We start from the raw sequence: 13,493 nt of genomic DNA, 5'->3' as shown, positions 1-13,493 counted from the left end.
TCAACATAATACAAATGTATCCTCCAAACTCCAACAACTATAACGTCTCAACTCCATAATACTTAGTCGAATAAAACAACATGCAAGAACTATCCTAGATCAGAGCTTTAATCTAGACACTTGCATGAAAAAGAGGAACTCCACTCCTCGGCAACATCAAGCAAACAGACTAAGCATCCTGCACGCCGTCTACCCATCCATACAGAGAGGTAGGCGGTCCACCACAGACCACTGAGGGTTAGCATTACATCATCATAATCCATAAAAGATTTAAACAAGAACATTGGAAATGAAAGATATATTCAAGAATACAAAATAACAAATCATACATGTATTCACAGTATTCACAACACTTATTGTTGGAACAAAATGTGTTTAACAATGAACCTTAAAGAGTTTTGATGATAACAAAGTATTAAAAATTGTAAATTGGACTAGCTAATATTTGTTCAAGTGTACAGGACCATAATTATAAAGTTACATCATCATTGGTTCTGAATGAGCAAATAAAGAGCAAAGGAAACAACAAATATTTGAAGCTTGGACGCTCCTGAAGGCAACTTGTTACTGAAGAAAAAAAGCGCTCCTGAAGTTGAGTCGCTTCTGAAGTAAGAATAGTGCTCCTGAAGTTAAGACGCTTCTGAAGTAAGAATAGTGCTCCTGAAGACAAGAAGTCCAGAAGTCATATCATCAGAAGCTGCATCATCAGAAGCTGTATCATCAGAAGCTGCCTCATCAGAAGCTATTTCACCAGAAGCTGAATCTCAACTGGATTTGCAAAAGATTCAAGAATTGAAGAATTATCAATGCAAAAGCTGTCTATTGGATTCGAAAACACAAACAAAGGATTAGTGGAATTTTGCAACGGTCATTTCAAAGGTGTTTGAAGGCTTGTGCTTGCAATTTGGACGAAAGCGTTGACATTGTACTTTGTACGAATTGTACAACCACGTTCTCCACTACTCTGTTTTGTGTCCACGCTACAAGACAAGAAAACAGCTCCAGAATACGGTTTCGCCTGCATATATGTTCCTTTGGATAAGGAATGGATTTCAAATTTGTTCTTCATAGGACAACAACCAAATCAGGCAATATATCATTGGTGAAAGATCAAGCTTCAACAACGACTCTTTGGTGTGCTGGCAATTTCACAACGTCTCTTTCACACCTCTATATAAAGGAGTGAAGACTTAGAGTTTTGGTAATGCAAGAACGCTGAACGAAAGATGATGAGTCATAGATAGTATTAATTATTGCTTTATTTAGTTTAGTTTTATTTTAGATTTGATTTAGTTTTATTGCATTTTATTTTATATTAGAATATTTTACTTCAAATTATGTTTTATTTTATTTTAGGAATAAATATATGGTGGAAGGTGTCTTGGAGCAAAAGAAAGAGGACTGGAGCAAATACAGCACAAGAATACGAAGATACGGGACAAAAATATGTTCCCACCAAGTCAGAAGCTTGGCACGGCCAGTGCCAACATGTGGCACGGCCGTGCCACCTCCAGAAGCCACTTTTGCTGCTTTTTCTTCAAGGCCAAGTTACCCTGTTGCAGCTTTACTGTTTTACCCTTTTAGTTGCTTAGTTTCTAAGTCGATTGTAAAGCTATAAATAGAGTAGCTCTCCACCATGAACAATCATCCTTTGCTTTGTTTATTTCAATTACTATTTTAATAAAAGTCTTTATTTTCCTTTTACTTTCTTTGCAATTTATTTTACCGTATTTCTCTCTTCTTCCTCCATGTCTACGATGAATATGAGTGAGTAGACTTCTTAGTCTTAGGATTATTGGGGAGTCTAATGACTCAATCCTAAACAAAACATGTCTAAACCCTAATTTCTATGTAACCCTAATTTCTAATCTAGATTCACCGTCTTAACGTGGATTAACAATTATCAAACTGTGGAAGCGAAAGCGGAGGGTTTGATAATCGTTAATCCATCATCCCAAACATCAATTCATAAAGCGAGAGCGGAGTCTTGATGTTGGAACAAGTGAATCTAGACAATAGTTGCAAAACAGTGAAATAGTCTTTGCAACTATTGAGACAAAGAGTAGTTTCAATCCTCTATGCATCTTCTAGTAATCATGTCAGTGAAATAGGCGTGGTTGTTAGAAGTAAACTCTCACCGGACTTTCATCGGAAAGGTGAGGGGCTAAGGGAAACCGGTCTTTAGAAATTAGTGTGTAAACCTTGAAATTAGAAGTTTAGGTTTTGTCAAGTGAAGGATTAGTTATTAAGATGAACCAATGATCCTAAGGCCCTTTTATTATTATTGTTTTTACCTTCAGCAATCAAACCCTTTCTAATCAACTTTCTCTCCTCTAATCATTCATTAAAAGTTAATTAAATTGACCAACTCCCTAGCGGAACGATACTCTACTTACTACTATTACTTCGATAGGCCGTGCGCTTGCGGTTTGGCTCTATCAAGTTTTTGGCGCCGTTGCCGGGGAGTTAACTAATTTAATTAGCTTTTTCTTAGTGATTAGAATTCTCTCTTCTTTCTCTTTTCTTTTTTTTTATTTTTAACTTTTTATTTTTCTGTTATCGTTAACTTCTTGGGTTCTCAACCTTGTATGCGAAGAACTAGAAATCAAGCGGTATTCATACCCGAGATCGAAAGGTTCTTACATAGGAGGAGGAGAGCAGCACAAAATAACACCGTCATGGCCAATCGCACTCTCAAAGAGTATGCAACGCCGTCTACGGCTGAGCCACAAGCTGTTATTGTGTACCCAACGGTTGAGGATGACAACTTTGAAATCAAGCCTGCCCTACTTAACTTGGTGCAGCAAAACCAATTCTCGGGATCCCCCACTGAGGATCCCAATCTTCACATCTCTGTTTTCCTACGAATTAGTGGAACCATGAAGGAGAACCAAGAAGCCGTAAGACTTCATCTCTTTCCCTTTTCCTTAAGGGATAGAGCTAGCGCTTGGTTCCATTCCCTCGAAGTCGGTTCCATTACTTCATGGGATCAGATGAGGCAAGCATTCCTTGCCCGTTTCTTTCCACCATCTAAAACCGCTAAACTTAGAGACCAAATCACGCGGTTCAATCAAAAAGATGGGGAATCTCTCTATGAGGCGTGGGAGCGTTTCAAGGAAATGCTAAGACTTTGTCCCCACCATGGCCTAGAGAAGTGGCTTATAGTCCACACTTTTTATAATGGCTTGTCTTATACCACTAAGATGTCTGTTGATGCAGCTGTAGGTGGAGCACTTATGAACAAGAATTACACGGAGGCGTATGCCTTGATTGAAGACATGGCTCAGAATCATTACAAATGGACCGACGAGAGAGCCATCTCTAGTTCTTCACCCTCCAAAAGGGAGGCAGGTATACACGAAGTCTCTAACTATGATCACCTTGCTTCTAAAATTGATACACTAACTGAAAAACTTGAAAAATTCAATGTTAGTGCTATCAATTCTGCATCTACTCCTTCTTGTGAAATATGTGGTATAGCTGGTCATGCTGGTGTTGATTGCCAACTAGGTAGTGCTATTAATGGTGTTGAGCAAATGAATTATGCTCAATACAACCAAGGGATGCGACAAAATCAAAATTTTTATAAAAACCAAAATCCCTATGGACAAGTAGCACCACCCGGTTATGCAAACAACCAAAGATTCACTCAAAAATCCAATTTGGAAATTTTGTTGGAAAACTCTATTGCCAACCAAAACAAACAACTTCAAGAACTCAAAAACCAAACTGGATTTCTGAATGATTCTCTTTCCAAGCTCAATACCAAGGTTGATTCTATTGCTACTCACTCTAAAATGCTTGAAACACAAATCGCCCAAATAGCCCAACAAGTGGCTACATCTTCCCAAACACCGGGAGTCTTCCCTGGTCAAACCGAAGCCAACCCCAAAGCCCAAGTTAATGTCATATCTTTTAGGGGTAGTAAGTTAGGCGAAACTTTTGCTAAGGTTAAAAACATTGGGAAAGAAAATGCCAAGCCCTTAGGTGATAAAGTTGTGATAGAAGAAGCTAAACCACTTGAAGAAAACAAAACTCCATCCCCCTTAAATCCTGAAAAGCTTAAACTAGAGGGTAAGTTTGAAAAATTTGTTAACATACTTAGGAAGATTTGCATTAAACTCCCCTTTGCTGAAGCTTTGTCTAGGATGCCTCTATATGCCAAGTTTTTAAAGGAAATTTTTTCAAAGAAAAGGGCTATAGAGCATAATGAGACAATAGCCTTGGCTAAGGAAACTAGTGCAATCATCCAAGAAGCACCCCCTAAGCTTAGAGATCCAGGTAGCTTTGCCATACCATGTGAAATTGGGAATGAATCCATAAACAAAGCCTTATGTGACTTAGGAGCTAGTGTTAGTCTGCTGCCTTTGTCTCTTCTTAAAAGGATAGGGATAAGAGAGTTGAAACCTACCGAGATGGAATTAAAAATAGCTGATCGTTCTACCATGAAACTTGTAGGATTTGTCGAGGACATACCTGTTAAGATAGAGGGGATATACATCCCCACTGATTTCGTAGTCGTTGACATTGAAGAGGACGATGATGTCCCTATAATCCTTGGTAGACCTTTCCTCGCAACTGCGGGAGCTCTCATTGATGTTAAACTTGGTAGGATAGTCTTTCAAGTGAGTGATAAGATGGTAGGATTTGAGTTGGAAAACGTTATGAAAGGTCCCGCTCTTTACTCTTGTTGCATGCTTAACGATCATGTTGTGAAAGAACGTTTTATAGCGTCATCTACACAATATGATATCTTTGATCCATTCTAAGGACTCTTTCTAACCGTCAAGCTAATGACATTAAAAGAGCGCTTCGTGGGAGGAAACCCACGCATTTAATTGCTTTTGTTTTGTTTTTCTTTGTTTTAAGTTGTTTTGTAGGTAATTGTCCAAGTGTGATTCGAAATCAAGAAATTGAAAAATTCTGAAGCCCCCAGGACCAGAAAGGTGGCACGACCCGTGCTAGGTATGGCACGGCCGTGCCAAGTTTTTAAGAAAAAAGGGGCCATTGAAGTCAGAATGTTGGCACGGCCCGTGCCAATAGGTGGCACGGCCGTGCCCGACCTCTTGTTCCTATATACATAAATTTTTCTCTTCTTCTTCCTCATTCTCAAACCACAAACCTCTCTCTACTTTCAAACTTCTCTCTAAACCTCCATAACCTTCAAAACTTCAAACCACCATATCTCCCTCAATTCTTAACCAAATCACTCCATTCTTTCACCAATCAACCACAAACTTCACCCAAAACGAAAACCGCCAATCAAAAACATCTTTCACCCATCCAAACCCACAATTCACCAAAACCCTAATCTTTCAAAACCTAACCAAAACACCACAAAACCTTAACCAATCTCCATATCCAAACCAACAAAACTTCCTTAAACATCAAACCCAGCCCTAAACCAATCTTTTCCACCAAAAATTTTCCCAAACCCTAAACCTTCAAAACCAATTCTAACAAAGGTCAATGGCTTCAAGAAGAAGTGGTAAAGAACCAGCAACCTCTCAAGGAGGACCTCCCCCAAAGAAGCAAGCCCAAGTGAAGAATCATGGGATCCAGTTCAAAAACAACAAGCAAAGGGACAGGTATAAAAATCTTATCTCTAAACATCTGCACCCTTCTCGTTATCCTGATTCCCATACTTTAGATATGCTAGAACTGTTTGATGATGTTTCTAGGTTGATAGGAAAGTTAGGTTGGACTGAATTGCTGACACCTATGAGGGGTTATGAAAATTTCACTTATGAATTCTTGAGCTCAATAGATTTTACTAAAGATAAGATGAATTTTGATAACCCTAACCATAGAGTTGTTTTCCGGTTAATGAATATTGATTATGACATGTCACTTCAGCACTTTTGTGATGCCTTAGGCTTTGCAAATGAGGGATATATTCATGATGATTGGGATCCCAGCCTTAAACCGGATAACTATGACCCAGCTGCCTTTTGGAAACAAATCACCGGTCTTAACAAATACGTCCCTAGGGCGAACAAAGCTAGCAATATTCACAACCCCGTACTTAGGTACCTTCAGAGGGTAATGGCTTGCACTATTTGGGGTAGAACCGAGCTAGGAAACACTAGAACCGATGAGTTGTTCATGCTTTGGGCAATGCTCCACAACCACCCCGTCAATACCTGTTTTTATTTGATTGATCACCTAGACTTTGTCGGTACTAGACCGGCCGGTAGAGGAGACATAGTGGTGGGTGGCATCATTACATATATAGCTAGGTGTTTTGGAGTGGGTGAAGATGAGGGGATCAAACCAATTGAGGGAAACAATAGGCTTAACATAGAGACCCTTATTGCTATGAATTTCATCAAACATCGTCCACCCCTCCATTACCAACTTAAGCTAAACGTGCCAATCATGTTTTTATTGCCTAACCCATCTCGGACTACCACCGAGGTGGAAGAAAATTGGTTGTATGTTAATGATGTGCAGGTTCTTGGTGAGCAAGATGATGATGAGGGAGAAGGTGCTAACTTGCACCGTGATGAAGGAGAAGGTGCTCACTTGCACCATGAAGAGGGGCACCATGCCCATGCAACCGGTGAGCTTCATGAAAATCAAAGATGGACATGGATTCACAATGAAATCGAGAGGATGAGCACCGAGCAACAACGGCAAGGTGTTGAGATCTCCGGCCTTCGCAATGAAGTTCAAAGGGGCAACCGTGTCAATGATGAAAATAATGAGATGCTCCGTCGGATGATGCAACACCTCCAACTTCAAGGTCCTCCTTACGGACCTCAATAAACAAATGTGAGCTTTCCCCTTCCTCTCTTCCCTTCTTCTTCTCCCTATCTCTCTCATTCTTCTACTCATCTCCTTCTTTCATCTTCTTCTACTCCTTCTTCTTCTTCTTCTTTTAATTTCTTTTTCTTTTGAATCATTGAGGACAATGCTTCTCCTAAGTGTGGGGGGGGGGGGCCCTAATAAAGTGTCTAGAGTCGTAGTGTCCAAACTCCCTTGAACTTTATTCTTTTGTTTTGTTTCTATAGCAAGAGGCATGACTAGTAGCTTGTTTTTAATGTAAATATGGCATGAAAATTTTTGTTTTGTCTCTTCTTTAGGTCGCCTCTTGTACATGAAAATAGTTTCTTGTGTTTCTTGTGTTCTTGCTATACCCATATCATGTTTTATTGTGAAATTCTCCAATGAGAAAAGCACCCGGTTGCAATCCTTGAGTAAATGTATGAATAGGTATTTTAAGGAACACGTTCTATCTTTAGTGTTAACTTAGACCCTTTAAAGTCTTAAGAGTAAAAGTAGTATAAGTTTGTGTGGGAAATTAATCAATTGTGCCTTATTGTTATATTCTAAATTGTTAAAGTTATAATGGGGCGGGAGAATGGCACCAACATGTGGGGGAAAGGACAATCCCTAACTTCCTAATTGTGGTGGTGACTCCCTAATTTGAACCTAAAGTGAAACAAATTCATCAATGCTAGGGGGAAAGGACAATTACATCCAAAAAGACTTCCTACGCGGAGATGAAACAAACAATAAATTTGCAGCACTACTTAGGGTGATTTTGAATCTAGGGGGAAAGGACAATTACATCCGAGAAGACTCCCTACGAGGATAGATAGCCCCTAAGCATCTGCAGCCTCTTGTGCTTAATTGTTATATCTAATTTAATTTTAACTCGAATTCCCATCACTCTTATATAAAATGAAGAAAAGACTTTTCTCGGTTACTTTAGCACTAAGGATAGAACCTATTCCTCATAATATCTGTCTTATACAGGAGCAAGAAAAGGGTTGGACTGCACACACACACTCACTTGAGACTTGATGTTGGGTAGAATAGGTTCATGAGAAGTATTTGAAATTGTAATTAGTGTACTTGAGGCAAGGCCTTTCTCTAGAGACATTTGTTCTTAATATTGCCATAATCAAATCTTTTGTTGCTACTATGTTTGCTGCCTTTTGCTTGAGGACAAGCAAAGATTCAAGTGTGGGGGAGTTTGATGAGTCATAGATAGTATTAATTATTGCTTTATTTAGTTTAGTTTTATTTTAGATTTGATTTAGTTTTATTGCATTTTATTTTATATTAGAATATTTTACTTCAAATTATGTTTTATTTTATTTTAGGAATAAATATATGGTGGAAGGTGTCTTGGAGCAAAAGAAAGAGGACTGGAGCAAATACAGCACAAGAATACGAAGATACGGGACAAAAATATGTTCCCACCAAGTCAGAAGCTTGGCACGGCCAGTGCCACCTCCAGAAGCCACTTTTGCTGCTTTTTCTTCAAGGCCAAGTTACCCTGTTGCAGCTTTACTGTTTTACCCTTTTAGTTGCTTAGTTTCTAAGTCGATTGTAAAGCTATAAATAGAGTAGCTCTCCACCATGAACAATCATCCTTTGCTTTGTTTATTTCAATTACTATTTTAATAAAAGTCTTTATTTTCCTTTTACTTTCTTTGCAATTTATTTTACCGTATTTCTCTCTTCTTCCTCCATGTCTACGATGAATATGAGTGAGTAGACTTCTTAGTCTTAGGATTATTGGGGAGTCTAATGACTCAATCCTAAACAAAACATGTCTAAACCCTAATTTCTATGTAACCCTAATTTCTAATCTAGATTCACCGTCTTAACGTGGATTAACAATTATCAAACTGTGGAAGCGAAAGCGGAGGGTTTGATAATCGTTAATCCATCATCCCAAACATCAATTCATAAAGCGAGAGCGGAGTCTTGATGTTGGAACAAGTGAATCTAGACAATAGTTGCAAAACAGTGAAATAGTCTTTGCAACTATTGAGACAAAGAGTAGTTTCAATCCTCTATGCATCTTCTAGTAATCATGTCAGTGAAATAGGCGTGGTTGCTAGAAGTAAACTCTCACCGGACTTTCATCGGAAAGGTGAGGGGCTAAGGGAAACCGGTCTTTAGAAATTAGTGTGTAAACCTTGAAATTAGAAGTTTAGGTTTTGTCAAGTGAAGGATTAGTTATTAAGATGAACCAATGATCCTAAGGCCCTTTTATTATTATTGTTTTTACCTTCAGCAATCAAACCCTTTCTAATCAACTTTCTCTCCTCTAATCATTCATTAAAAGTTAATTAAATTGACCAACTCCCTAGCGGAACGATACTCTACTTACTACTATTACTTCGATAGGCCGTGCGCTTGCGGTTTGGCTCTATCAAAAGACTCACAAGATTTTCACAAGTACCAAACCTCTGCTGAAATTGTTCTGCATTCACTTAGAATTTCTGTGTCTTATAGTCATATCTTAGAAATTCTTAAGTCCATTGAGTCTGTATCTGATTTGTATTGTGAGCACCTCTGATTGTATATCAAGTGTTCAACCTTAAACAATTTTCTGTGTAATTTTGTTTAGTTAGGAAGTCTCTTGCAATTGTGCTTGAGCAGGAAGTCTCTTGCTTGTGTGCTTGAGCAAAGGAAGTCTCTTGCTTGTGTGCTTGAGCAATTGTAATCAGATATTACTCTTAGTGAAATCTCCTTGGAAGTGCAAGGGGGACTGGACTACTTCCGGTTTGTGGAAGGAACCAGTATAATTGCTTTGTGTCGTTTTTCTTCTCTCTCTCTGTTTTATTCCGCTGCATTTAGATTCTGATCATCACTTCAGAAGCTGTCTCACTTAGCTTCTGATCAGTGTATTCAGTTGTTTAGGAGAAACGAAGAATTTTTAAAAACACAATTCAACCCCCCTTCTTGTGTTTTTCTCACCTTCAATTGGTATCTAGAGCCTTGGTCTGTTGTGTAACACTTAACCGTGCAACAGTCAAAGATCTGAGAAAAACATGACTACTCCTCCTCCTAATGGTTCTGGTGATACTAGCTATAAAAATGTCTCACATGATTATAGTGATAGTAAGAAAACCAGTGTTGGAAAAGTTCCAAAGTTCAATGGAGATGCTGAAGAGTTCTCTTGGTGGAAGACCAATTTTTACAGTTACATCATGAGCCTAGATGAAGAATTATGGGATATTCTGGAAGATGGTGTTGGTGATTTAGTCCTTGATGAAGAAGGAGCTGCTGTGGATAGAAAGAAACATACTCCAGAACTGAGGAAACTCTACAAGAAGCATCATATTATCAGAGGAGCTCTTGTCACTGCCATACCCAAAGCAGAGTACATGAAAATGAGTGACAAATCCACTCCTAAAGCTATGTTTGCTTCTCTCTGTTCAAATTATGAAGGGAGCAAGAAGGTCAAAGAAGCAAAGGCTCTTCTGCTTGTACATCAGTATGAGTTATTCAAGATGAAGGATGATGAAACTATTGAGGAGATGTACTCAAGGTTTCAAACCTTAGTTTCTGGGCTACAGATTCTAAAGAAGAGCTATGTTGCTTCTGATCATGTAAGAAAGATTCTCAGAAGCTTACCTGCCAGATGGAGACCAAAGGTGACTGCCATTGAGGAAGCTAAAGATTTAAACACTTTAAGTGTCGAAGATCTTGTTAGTTCTCTCAAAGTTCATGAGTTAAGTCTTAATGAACATGAGTCTACTAAGAAGAGTAAATCAATAGCTCTTCCATCCAAAGGCAAGTCATCAAAAGCTCTCAAAGTGGTTGAATCTGAAGAGGAAGAACAGTCAAGTTCAGATTCTGAACCAGATGCTGCTGAAATGGCCATGCTCTCAAACAGACTTCAATATCTGGCCAAGAAGAACAGAAAGTTTCTCGCCAAAAGGGGTAACTCCAGAAGCTCAAGGAAAGAAGATCAGAAGGGATGTTTCAACTGTAAGAAGCCGGGACACTTCATTGCTGAATGCCCTGATCTTCAAAGAGAAAAGTCAAAGGACAAGTCAAAGAGGTCTACATTCAAATCAAGCAAATTCAAGAAGCAGATTAAGCAGAGTTTAATGGCAACCTGAGATGATTTGGGTAGTGAATCTGGATCTGATAAAGAGGAAGCTGATGAAGATGCAAAGGTAGCTGTTGGGTTGGTAGCAACAGCAACTTCAGAAGCTAGATCAGATTCAGACTCAGAAGATGAAAACGAGGTATATTCCAAAATTCCCAGAGATGAACTTGTTGAGTCACTTAAAGAACTTCTTACACATTTTGAAGTAAGAACCAATGAGTTGAAGGATTTAAAAGAAAAATATGCTGATTTGGTACAACAGCAAAAATCAACTCTATTGGATCTGAAAGCTTCTGAACAAGGACTTAGGGGCTTTGACTTCATGTGTAAAACATATGAAGATCAGCTCAGGTTCTTATGTCAGAAGCTACAAGAAAAGTGTAATGAAAAACCTTTAAGTAATCATGAAATTGCTCTTGAAGATTTCATTATATCTGGCATTGACAGAAGCAGAGTAGCTTCTATGATTTATAGCATTTACAAGAACAATGGCAGAGGAATTGGTTTTCCAGAAGTGAAACTTGAGAAAACCAATCTAAAGTCTTGTTGTGAATGCATCAAGGAAGGTCTGAAAACATTCTTTGTACCAGAAGGGGCTGAGTTGGAAACTGTTGTTCAATCAGAACCTGAAGCTTCTAGTTCTAAGGCTAAGATTACTTCAAAGCCAAAGAACTCTAAGTCAAAGGCTATGATCAAATCTGATTCCAAGACTTCAAAGGTTAGGATCCTGAAAAGATCAGAACCTATTCCTCAGAGTCTGGTGAAACCAAAATCTGGGGTTCTGAAGTCTAAGTTTCAGAAGAAGACAGTTACTGCTTCTGAAGTACCAAAACCTAAGGTGATGGTTAATCAGAAGCAACCCAACTCACAGCACAAGGTACAAGAAGTGAAGAGTAAATCCTTAAGTACTAACCTTCCAGGACCCATAGAACAATGAGTACCTAAAACTAAAAATGTCAATGATGCAGGTATGTCTAAGAGCAGTGCCAAAGCAAAGATCATGGTACCTAGACAGCGGTTGCTCAAGACACATGACAGGAGACAAGTCCATGTTCCTCAGCCTAACAATGAAAGAGGGAGGAAATGTGAAATTTGGAGGCAACCAGTCAGGCAAGATCATAGGTACAGGAACTATTGGTAATTCCTCTACCTCAATTAATAATGTATGGTTGGTAGATGGTCTTGAACATAACCTTTTGAGCATTAGTCAATTTTGTGATAATGGTTATGATGTGCTTTTTGAAAAACCCAACTGTACAGTAATCAACAAGGAAGACAAATCCATTGTGTTCAAGGGAAAGAGAGTTGACAATGTCTATAAAATCAATTTTTCTGAACTGGCTAATCAGAAGGTGATTTGCCTACTATCAGTGAATGATAAGAAATGGATGTGGCACAGAAGGTTGGGGCATGCTAACTGGAGGTTAATCTCTAAGCTTAGTAAGTTACAACTTGTGAAAGGGCTACCAGACATTGACTATCATTCAGATGCACTCTGTGGTGCATGTCAGAGAGGGAAAATTGTGAAATCATCTTTTAAAACCAAAGACATTGTTTCAACCTCAAGACCTTTAGAATTACTCCATATTGATTTATTTGGACCAGTGAGTACTGCATCCTTATATGGAAGTAGATATGGATTAGTCATTGTTGATGATTACAGCAGATGGACTTGGGTGAAATTCATAAAGAGTAAAGATGTTGCGTGTGATGTATTCAGTAGCTTCTGCACTCAAATTCAATCTGAAAAAGAATCAAAAATTTTGAAAATCAGAAGTGATCATGGTGGAGAATTTGAAAATGAGCCATTTGAATCTTTTTGTGAAAAACATGGAATTTTCCATGAATTCTCTTCTCCTAGAACACCACAACAAAATGGGGTTGTAGAGAGAAAGAATAGAACTTTACAAGAAATGGCCAGAACCATGATTCATGAAAACAATTTACCAAAACATTTTTGGGCAGAAGCAGTGAATACAGCATGCTATGTTCAAAACAGGATCTATATTAGACCTATTTTGGAGAAAACAGCATATGAACTCTTTAAAGGAAGAAAACCCAATATCTCTTACTTTCATCAATTTGGATGTACATGTTACATTCTGAACAACAAGCTCTACCTAAAGAAATTTGATGCCAAGGCCCAAAGAGGAATCTTTTTAGGTTACTCTGAAAGGTCAAAGGCATACAGAGTGTATAATTCAGAAACACTCTGTGTTGAAGAATTTATGCACGTTAAATTTGATGACAAGGAGCTTGAAGATAAAACTTCAAAGCAAGATGAAAGTTTTGCAGAGATACAGGTTCCTGAAGCTACTCCAGAACCTGATCAGATAGCTGAGTCTGAAGGTAGTCCAGAAGCTGAACCCACATCAGAAGCGCAAGATGAAGCTGCTTCTGATGAAGCACAAGATGGCTCACGTCAAGAAGATCCTCCCAGAAACACATTCAAACACAAGTCTTCACATCCTGAGGAGCTAATCATTGGAAACAAAGATAGTCCAAGAAGAACAAGATCACATTTCAGACAAGAAGAGTCAATGATTGGACTAATCTCAATGATTGAACCTACAACAGTTGATGAAGCACTTTCAGATGATGGATGGATCCTAGCTATGCAAGAAGAGTTGAA

General features: G+C 38.6%; 1 non-coding gene across 1 annotated transcript; it reads right to left on the bottom strand.

Annotated features, from left to right (window-relative positions):
- Positions 1-3,041: 3,041 nt before the first annotated feature.
- LOC146946929 (small nucleolar RNA R71) lies at positions 3,042-3,148 on the bottom strand. Its single transcript, XR_015029395.1, has one exon. It is a non-coding gene; the product is annotated as a small nucleolar RNA R71 (small nucleolar RNA).
- Positions 3,149-13,493: the final 10,345 nt, after the last annotated feature.

Source organism: Medicago sativa, chromosome 2 (assembly GCF_051527215.1).
Source record: "Medicago sativa cultivar Bolivia chromosome 2, Bolivia_mono, whole genome shotgun sequence".
Classification (NCBI taxonomy): domain Eukaryota; kingdom Viridiplantae; phylum Streptophyta; class Magnoliopsida; order Fabales; family Fabaceae; genus Medicago; species Medicago sativa.
Note: the sequence above shows the minus strand (reverse complement) of the source record. Positions and strands in the feature narration are given on the sequence as shown.